This window comes from Cyprinus carpio, chromosome A22 (genome assembly GCF_018340385.1).
Source record: "Cyprinus carpio isolate SPL01 chromosome A22, ASM1834038v1, whole genome shotgun sequence".
Taxonomy (NCBI): domain Eukaryota; kingdom Metazoa; phylum Chordata; class Actinopteri; order Cypriniformes; family Cyprinidae; genus Cyprinus; species Cyprinus carpio.
This window is the reverse complement of record NC_056593.1, coordinates 11,094,603-11,103,387: the sequence shown is the minus strand read 5'-3', so window position 1 is coordinate 11,103,387 and position 8,785 is coordinate 11,094,603. Positions and strand designations below refer to the sequence as shown.

Here is an 8,785-nt window from a genome sequence, read left to right as displayed (position 1 = left end):
TGAGTGTAGAATACTTAAAACACTTTTTAATAAAATGTAAATTCATCCCCTGCAATTTTTTTTTTGGCCAAGTCAAGCGGTGTCATAAGGTTTCCATGAGTCAATGTGAATTAAGCTAGTTTTAAATATAACATTTTGTCGGAACTGACGTTTTACTCTTATCCAAAACAAGATGTGATAGGAGTGTGATGCATAGGCTACATACATACATACAATACCAGCCAAACATTTTGAACAGTAAGAAAGATCGAATAGAAAGATCTAAAAATCAGCATTTATCTAAAATAAAAGGCTTTTGTAACATTATACATGCCATTCAAAAGTTTGCAGTCAGTATAATTTATTTATTTATTTTTTTTTGGGGGGGGGGGGGGGGGGGGGGGGGGGTGACAGAAATTAACACTTTATTTAGCAAGGATGCTTTAAATTGATCAAAAGTGATGTTACAAAAAAAAAATCTATTTCAGATAAAAGCTGTTCTTCTGAACTTTCTATTCATCAGGGAAACCTGAAAAACTTCTTATCAGCTGTTTTCAGCATAATAATATTAATATATGTTGGTTTTTTTTTCTTTTTTTTTTCTTTTGAGCTGCAAATCAGAATATTTTAATGATTTCTGAAGGATTGTGTGACTGGAGTAATGATGCTAAAAATTCAGCTTTGAAATCGCAGGAATAAATTACATTTTAAAATATATTCAAATAGAAAAACAGTTATTTTAAATAGTAAAAATATTTCACAATATTACTGCTTTTGCTTAAGTGGTGGTGGGCCGCCTGGACCAAAAAATGCCCAGTGCCAATTTTTTTGCACAGAATCTAAGATGGCAAATATTTAATTGATGAGCACTCAATACAATATATAATCCAGTGTCTGATTTTATTAAAAAAATGTAACATACATAATGATTAGAATGCTAACTGCTGCAGTGCCTTTGTGACATCATATGTGTGTGCATGCTTTCTGTACAATAAAAACATGAAAATAATTTTGGCAGAAAGACAGCTTTATAATTCTTTACATTCTGACTGTGATCGCAACGTCATAAATGAAAAGTTTGATCAACTTCTGATGACGACGCCTGCATACACCACATCTTCCTCCTGCTTGACTTCCTGAAAAACACAATAAAAGAGAAGATAGACACATCAGATCAGTTCACTTTTCAAAATCAGTTGCAAAAATACTGTTGTTAACATATCAAACATTCTGTGTGTAAGTCTTCAGCATGCTAAGTTGTGCAGGGCGGTAAGAGCAAAAATCTCTAACATGGTTTAATTTTACAAAGTGCTGCACAATAGGTTTACTGTTTAAATAAAAAACATAACTTCACATCTCAATGAACATTAGCATGAAGGGTAGAGGTCCCCTCTCCATACACTCTATGTACTGCTATTTGTGCCCATTGAATAGATATAGCATTTATTACATGAATAAATAAATTTATAATTGCATAAATATACAGAGGCCATATGCAAGAGGCTTTACATGGGGTGTTAAATTCAGGTTTTTCGATTGTTTTAGTAAATTCTACACAGCAAAAAAATGTAACCTGTCTCCTTATACAAGACAGCAGTGACATTTTTGGTTTATATTCGTGTTTCTTTATCACACATTCATCCATAAGTCAGCAGAAATTTGTAACTTTTTTTCTCACATTGGCTTTCTGAAGCCCTCATTTTGAGTCAAACAGTTTAACACACTCAACTATAAACATGTTAACTGTTAGAAGTGGTTTAACAGTTGTTTTTGTGAAGTTGAGAGATCTGTATCAGACCCTGACCATGTGTCTTTCCTCTCTCTTCCCTTCTCTTTTGTAATTTCTCTATTGAAAGAACTGTTTTCAGATCTAAACTTAATAACTATGGAAGCCAGGAGTGGGCCATATGACTTCACTTTTTTGTGCTGGAAATAAGATTGTTACAATATTAAAATGAAGATGAAATAAAAATACCACAGAATCTAAAACACTGCATAGTCTTCTCTGTATAAAATATAGATTGATCATTGTTAAAACTACTAGAGTTCTTCAGTCAAGAGCAGTGAGTGCTAGGCTGCTGTCACTTTAAGACCTAAGGCACGGATCAAATAAATTCACACATTCGATTTTCTCCCAACTGTTTACATTCGCTAAAAGTAACCAAAGGTTTATGTGATTACTTGCCCTAAGTAAACTCAGTAATTTCTGTGCATGATCTTCAGGTGTGATTAGTGCCTTTAATAGAGCTCTTTATTTTCCAGTTTTCTTTGTTATAAAAAGAGGACATATGGTCAATATGGAGGACATGTTGTAATTTCCTGCAGAGTTTAGCTCTAACCCTAATCAAACACACCTGAGCATCCTAATCAATGTCTTCAGGATCATTAAAAAAATCACAGCTAGGTGAGTTTGATCAGGGTTGGAGCTAAACTCTGCAGTGCATTGGCCCTCAGGATAAGATTTGATAAAACCCTGTTCTAACATGTCAGTCAGTGTTACATGAGATATAAACTATATAGCAAAATCTCTAAACTGACATTTTGTATTAGTATCAGTATCATCCCCACAATCAGGGCCGTTAAAAAGGTCTTCGATGCTTAACAGCTTGTTCTATAGTACTATTCTATAGCTCTAGGGAAAAATCAATTATCTGTTAGCATTTGTAAGTATGAATTCATGTTTGCATGATTAAAATCCGACATGGAGCTGTGTCAAGTATACTGTATTAACTTTAATTATTATTATTTTAATTAGTCTGGACTCTGTGGACTTCCTGTTTTCATGTTAACCATCTTTGCCTCAGGATATTTTCTCACAACTAACTTAATCTTTTCCTGATTGACATTTATACTGTTGAGGCATTTTTAGTGCATGTGTGATGTCAGTACCTCTCAAGTTCCCCAGAATCACACTGGGTTTCTTGTAGGAAGTGTCACAAAGCATTTAGAGAATATTATGCATTATGTATGATAGTTTTCAAATGTATTACTAAGTAAATACTTAATTCATATTTAATAAAGTATTTACTTAATAATAATAATAATAATAATAATAATAATTTAAAACGAAACAAAAATAATAAAATTAATAATTATTGTTTTTTTTATAAATATTTATTATTGTTATTATTCAGAATTATTGTTGTTGAATTATTGTTATAGGTATGGAAGGTTATGGGACATAAACATGTAACTTAATAAACATCTACTAGTAATTCTCTTACCGATTTCTGTGCTTTTTGTTTGTAGAACGTTGGATCAGCGTAAGTGAGCTCTTCATTACGAGTATGATCTGTTTCAACAGTAATAATTAAATCAACACAAAAAAACAACAACAAAACTCAATCTTCAATAGTTTCTTTCTAAAAAAAAAAAAATAAATTTTTTTATTATTATTATTATTATTTTAATACTTTTGCAGATGCGTCAGGAATAGGTAACTCTTGCCTTCTCTGTCTGTTTTTCTGTGTCTCTTGTAGATCCAGAAGATCCCGACTGCAGCTAAAAGCAACAGCAATACAGCAGCAGCAGCAGAAATCAGCTCTATCAGATATCCAGAGCCTGGAAGATGTGAAGAAGAGTTTGAAGTGGACTGTAGACCTGGTGTTGTAACGGCTAAAGAGAGTCATTAATGTTAGTGGATGTGTCTGATCTACAACAAACACTATAAACAGTAGCACAGCTGAGTTTGTAATGTACGTATATGCTACTTCAGATGAAGCTTTTGCTGTCAAAAGATGGCGCAACATTTTACAATTCATGTAATTGAAAATGTGTGACATGGTTGTGTGTTGTTATGTTGTTTCGTATGTTTGGTGATTGTATTGTTGAGCACACAGCTGTAGGCTGTTTTTATCCTGATATTCCACCTCCAGAGGTAGAGAGAGACTGATCACACTGATGCTGGACAATAAACTGTTTCCTTTGTACCAGGAGAGAGTCACATGACCCACATTCACCACTGAACACACCAATGAACAATTCTGCTGTGATGATGAGAAGACAGTCGCTTCTTATGACAGGAACAGGCAGTTTACTTTTTAACAGGAGAGAGTCACATGACCCTTAATTGTCAAGACAATTTTGATATCTTGAAATGCTTCTTGAAATATTGTTCAGTAATTTGTCTCTCTGAGGTCAGTTCTTCCTCTATGATGCTCATGTTTCTGGTGTTTGACAGCAGTCTGGTCACTATTATACACTCTCATCTCATCAGATGCTTTGTATTTAATCTATGTATTCATGACACTTCTTTGAGTACTAAAAAGTTATACAACTTTATAAAATACATTGTATAATATATTATGTCTAACATGGTACTCTAAAATTTATGAAAATACTAATTTTAAACCACATTAACTAGATTTTCACATTTTTGTAAAAGAAGTGTTATGGGCCAGTTGTCAGGTAAATGGATTTAAACATTTAAAAAAACTTTAATATTCAAATCTCTTAAGTATATTCGATCCCTCAAGTGTGTGTCTGAGACACTGCAAACATTCATTACGTATTACGCAATCATATGCTTCTCTGTAAAGCTGCTTTAAGACTATGGGCATTGTGAAAAAATGATTTACAAATATAATTAACCCAAATTTAGCCTAAACAGAATTAAACTTTTCATTATAAGTAAATATAATTAGGTATTTTGGGAAATTCCTTTAGAAATAGTGTTATACAGTATAAGGACAGACAAAAAAAAAAACAAAAAAAAAACACTGAACTTTTCATAGTACAGTATGGGTAAAGATGCCTTAGAGACCACCAGTTTGGAATGATAAACCCAAAATTACAGTGTTAGATTTTCATGTACAACCCAATTCTAGAAATGTTGGGACGTTTTGTAAAAAGCAGTAAAATCTGTAAAAAGCAGTCAAGAATCTGTGATTTGTTATTTCTCATTAACCTTTATTTAATTGACAAAAATACAAAGAAAAGATTTTCAATGTTTCTGACAAACTTAAATGTATTTTGTAAATATGTAAATATATATATATATATAAATATATATATATATATATATATATATATATATATATATATATATATATATATATATATATATATATAATATATGTGTGTGTGTGTGTGTTTTAATTATTTTGATGGCTGCAACACACTTCAAAACAGTAGGCACAGAGGCATAATAAAAGAGAAAAGATTATAGAATTTCCACGTTTAAACTGTTTTGAAAAAGTCCACAATAAGTGTTACAATTATGGACTTCTGTTCCTTTGTGTTCTCCTTATTTGGTCATGTTCCGTTCCTCGTTTTGTTAATTGATTACTCCCCACCTGTTTCCATTCCTCTGATTACTTTCCTGTGTTTAAATACCCTGGTTGTTTAGTTCCTCCTTGTCCGCTATTGTTGATTGTTTGATATTCATGTTCGATGATCTGTGTTTGGTTGTGCCTCGGTTCTCCTGTGGAATATTAAAAGTACCCTTTTCCATATCTCCTTCTTTGAGCGTTTTACTTAGCACACCAGCAACTGTAACAATAAGCTGGTGAACTGGTAATACTGTAGGTGAGTGGTCGTGATTGGGTGTGTAAAAGAAGCATCTCAGTCACGGCTCATCACTTTGTGCCAAATTTCATGACAGAACTGTCAGAAAATCAAATTTCTCAATGCAAAACAGCAAAAGAATTGAGGTATTTCGCCATTTACCATGCATGATATTGTGAAACGTTTCAGAGGATCCAGAGAAATAGCAGTAACTTGAGGTTTGTCAGCTCTCAGATGGCATTACTGTGTTAAATATAGCCACATGGGTTTGGGAGTACTATAGAAAACCATTGTCACTTAACACAGTATGCATCAAGAAATGCTACTTGAATGTCTATTTACACAAGTAAAAATCTATACATCAATTCTAGGCAGAGACGCCAATGAGTTCACTGGCTCTGAACTCATTTCAGATAGTCATAAAGACTGAAAAATGTGTGCTGGGGTCCAATGAGTCCATATATCAGCTTGTTTAGGGGGAAACTGACATCAAATTGTCAGTGGCAAAGACAAAAGGAAACCATCCAGACTTTCATCAGCAACAGATGCAAAAGCAAACATCAGTCATGGTACGGGGGGTGCAGCAGAGCAAACGGCATGGGTGACTGGCATATGTGTGAAGGTACCATTGACATGGAGGCATATATTGGAAATGTACAGAGACATATACTGCCATCAAGATGCAATCTTTCATGGGAAGTCTGTGGTTATTAGATCAAGACAATGGCAGGTCTCAATCTGCATGTGCTAGAACAGTGTGGTTTGTCTCGTAGACAAAGAGTGTATGTGCTAGACTGCAGTCCGGATCTCTCTCGTATTAAAAGTTCATAAGTCATGAAAGTGAGAATCAGACAATGATGACTAAGGACTGATGAGCAGCTGAAGTCTTGTATCAAGTGAGTTTGAGGAAAAATGTTGCTTGCAAAAACTTTACAATTTAGCATCCTTAATTCCCAGGACTATTAAAATAATTAAAAGGAAAGTTGATGTAACACAGAGGTAAACATGCTCTGTACCAACTTTTTTTTCTTTTTGTATTGTGTTGCAGCTCTCAATATCAAAATTTGTTCACATTTACAGAATACAATTAAGTTGGTCAGCGAAATCATTGGAAATCTGTTCTTTGTACTTTTGTTAAGTAAATAAAGTTTAAAGAGAATGAACAAATCACATAGTCTTAATTTTATGGAATTTTGCAAAACGTCCCAACTTTTCTAGAATTTGGGTATTACAAAAATGTATTTGCATTTGTTCTTGTAAGCTGTGGAAGTGATGGAGGACCATCAAATGTTTTAGAAATTAAGGCCAAATCATCAAAGTTAAGCCACTTGTAAGAAGTCCATCTTAGGGTTAAGTTTTCTAATAAATAGCATAGACAGAACAAGCACAGCTGTAATTGTGACTCACCATAGACAGAAACACTGAATCTGTTTGTGATCAGTGTATTTGTTCTTTTGATGGTTACATTATAAAGTCCAGAGTCTGTGGTTCTGGTGTCTGTGATGGTCAGAGATCCAGTCTGATGATCCAGCTTCAGTCTGTCTCTGAATCCAACAGCATCACCAAGAGATGTGGAGAAGATTCCATCGTCTTTATTGATTCTAGCTATACGAGTCTCTGGATGTCCAAATGTCCATGTTATCAGATCACGTGTCTGTATTTCACTAACACCAGATTCTAGAGTGACTGAATCTCCCTCCGTCACCATCTTCACTGCATCTGGATCAGCAAACACTGGAAAACAGACAGTTTCTCACTCACACATTAGATCTTGTTAAAGTAAAAAAATATCTTAACATTGCTTTAATCAGTGTTTATCTTTAATCTTGTAGTTTTGAAATGATCACAAACGTTTATTTTTGGCTTTACCATTAAAGTAGGACTCTGAACACTGCAGTTGAGACCATTTAAAAAAGTGACTACTGGAGCCGAATTTTAGTCTAGTTCAGCTCAGCCCAGGGGTGCGTTTCCCAAAAGCATCGTTAGCCAACTATGGTCGCAATTTCCATCGTTACCAACATTGTTCAACGATCCGGTGTTTCCCGAAAACCTTAGTTCAAAACTAATATTCGCAAACTTGTGTCGTTGGAAGACAGCTCTTCAGCTGTGGTTAGAGGCATAGGTCGTTGTTCTTCTTCTTCTTGTCAGTGTAGACGCTGCTGAGCATATTACTGCCCTCCACAGGTCAAAAATTTAAACTAAATTCTTACATACAGTCCTGTATCATGCAAGAACTGAAGAACTGCCTTGGACATCAGTTTATGCTCATCACTGTGACCAAACAAAGATAAAAGAGTAAAAGCCTGAATCCAAGTCCTGCCTGTTTAAAAAAATAATAATATATTTCTTTCTGCCATATACTTTCTGCATTTTAGGAAAACATGCCCTACCGTCTCAAGACTCCCACATTCACACAATCCAGAAACATGCTTTCCTACAATCCACAAATAATAATTTAACTCACAGTGCCCCAACCTCAATCTACACATTATAACTGAGTCCCTGCGGGTCAAAATGATACATGAACATCTTTTCTTAACTATAGGTTTTATTGAAAAAGTAGTGTCTACCCCCTAATTTCCTTTTCCCACCCCCTCTGCCATTCATTTATTAAGCCCGCTTTTAATTCGTTCCTCAGTTCCACTCTCCCTAATAATTACATGGACATCTACTTCTTTCCTAAGCTCTCCTTTGCAATTTTATCCACCCCTCATTCCCCCTCACTCCAGCATGTCCGGGAACCCAGCAAAACCTGATGTTGCAGACAAATCTAACTCTAAACAACACAATCAAAATATCATTTACAATGTCAGGACGAGCTTTTGATTTTCCTACTTTTAAATTTTCTAAAGCAGCTACAGAATCAGAGCAAATAATGACTTCCCTAGGTTTTCCTTCCTCAATCCACCATAGAGAGCCCATAAAAAAATTGCCAATAATCCTGTGAATATGAATTGCCCGAATCCTCTCTCTATTTTATCAAAGATATCATTATCATGTTATATTAAAGTAAAACTGGACTGATTACACTTCCTGTGGGGTTCCATTCTCTATGTCCACAGTTTTTGAACTAACACTAATAGTTTCGTTGTTAGTTTGCTGTGTCGACGTCGTGGGCTGTGTTCTATTCAGAGTTATCCACACTATGCCCTATTCCTTTCGAAGATTTCACCATACACTTTGAGTGATAAGTTGTGGTGCGTATATTAAATTCACCTTATATATATATATATATATATATTATATATATATTATATAGGATATATATATATATATATATATATATATATATATATATATA

The 8,785-nt window shown here is 34.2% G+C and overlaps 1 long non-coding RNA gene across 1 annotated transcript; it reads right to left on the bottom strand.

Moving 5' to 3' along the window:
- Positions 1 to 988: 988 nt before the first annotated feature.
- LOC122134879 lies at positions 989 to 3,273 on the bottom strand. Its single transcript, XR_006153171.1, has 2 exons — positions 3,204 to 3,273; positions 989 to 1,115 (listed from the first exon to the last, which is right to left on the bottom strand). It is a non-coding gene; the product is annotated as an uncharacterized LOC122134879 (long non-coding RNA).
- Between the last annotated feature and the right edge of the window lie 5,512 nt (positions 3,274 to 8,785).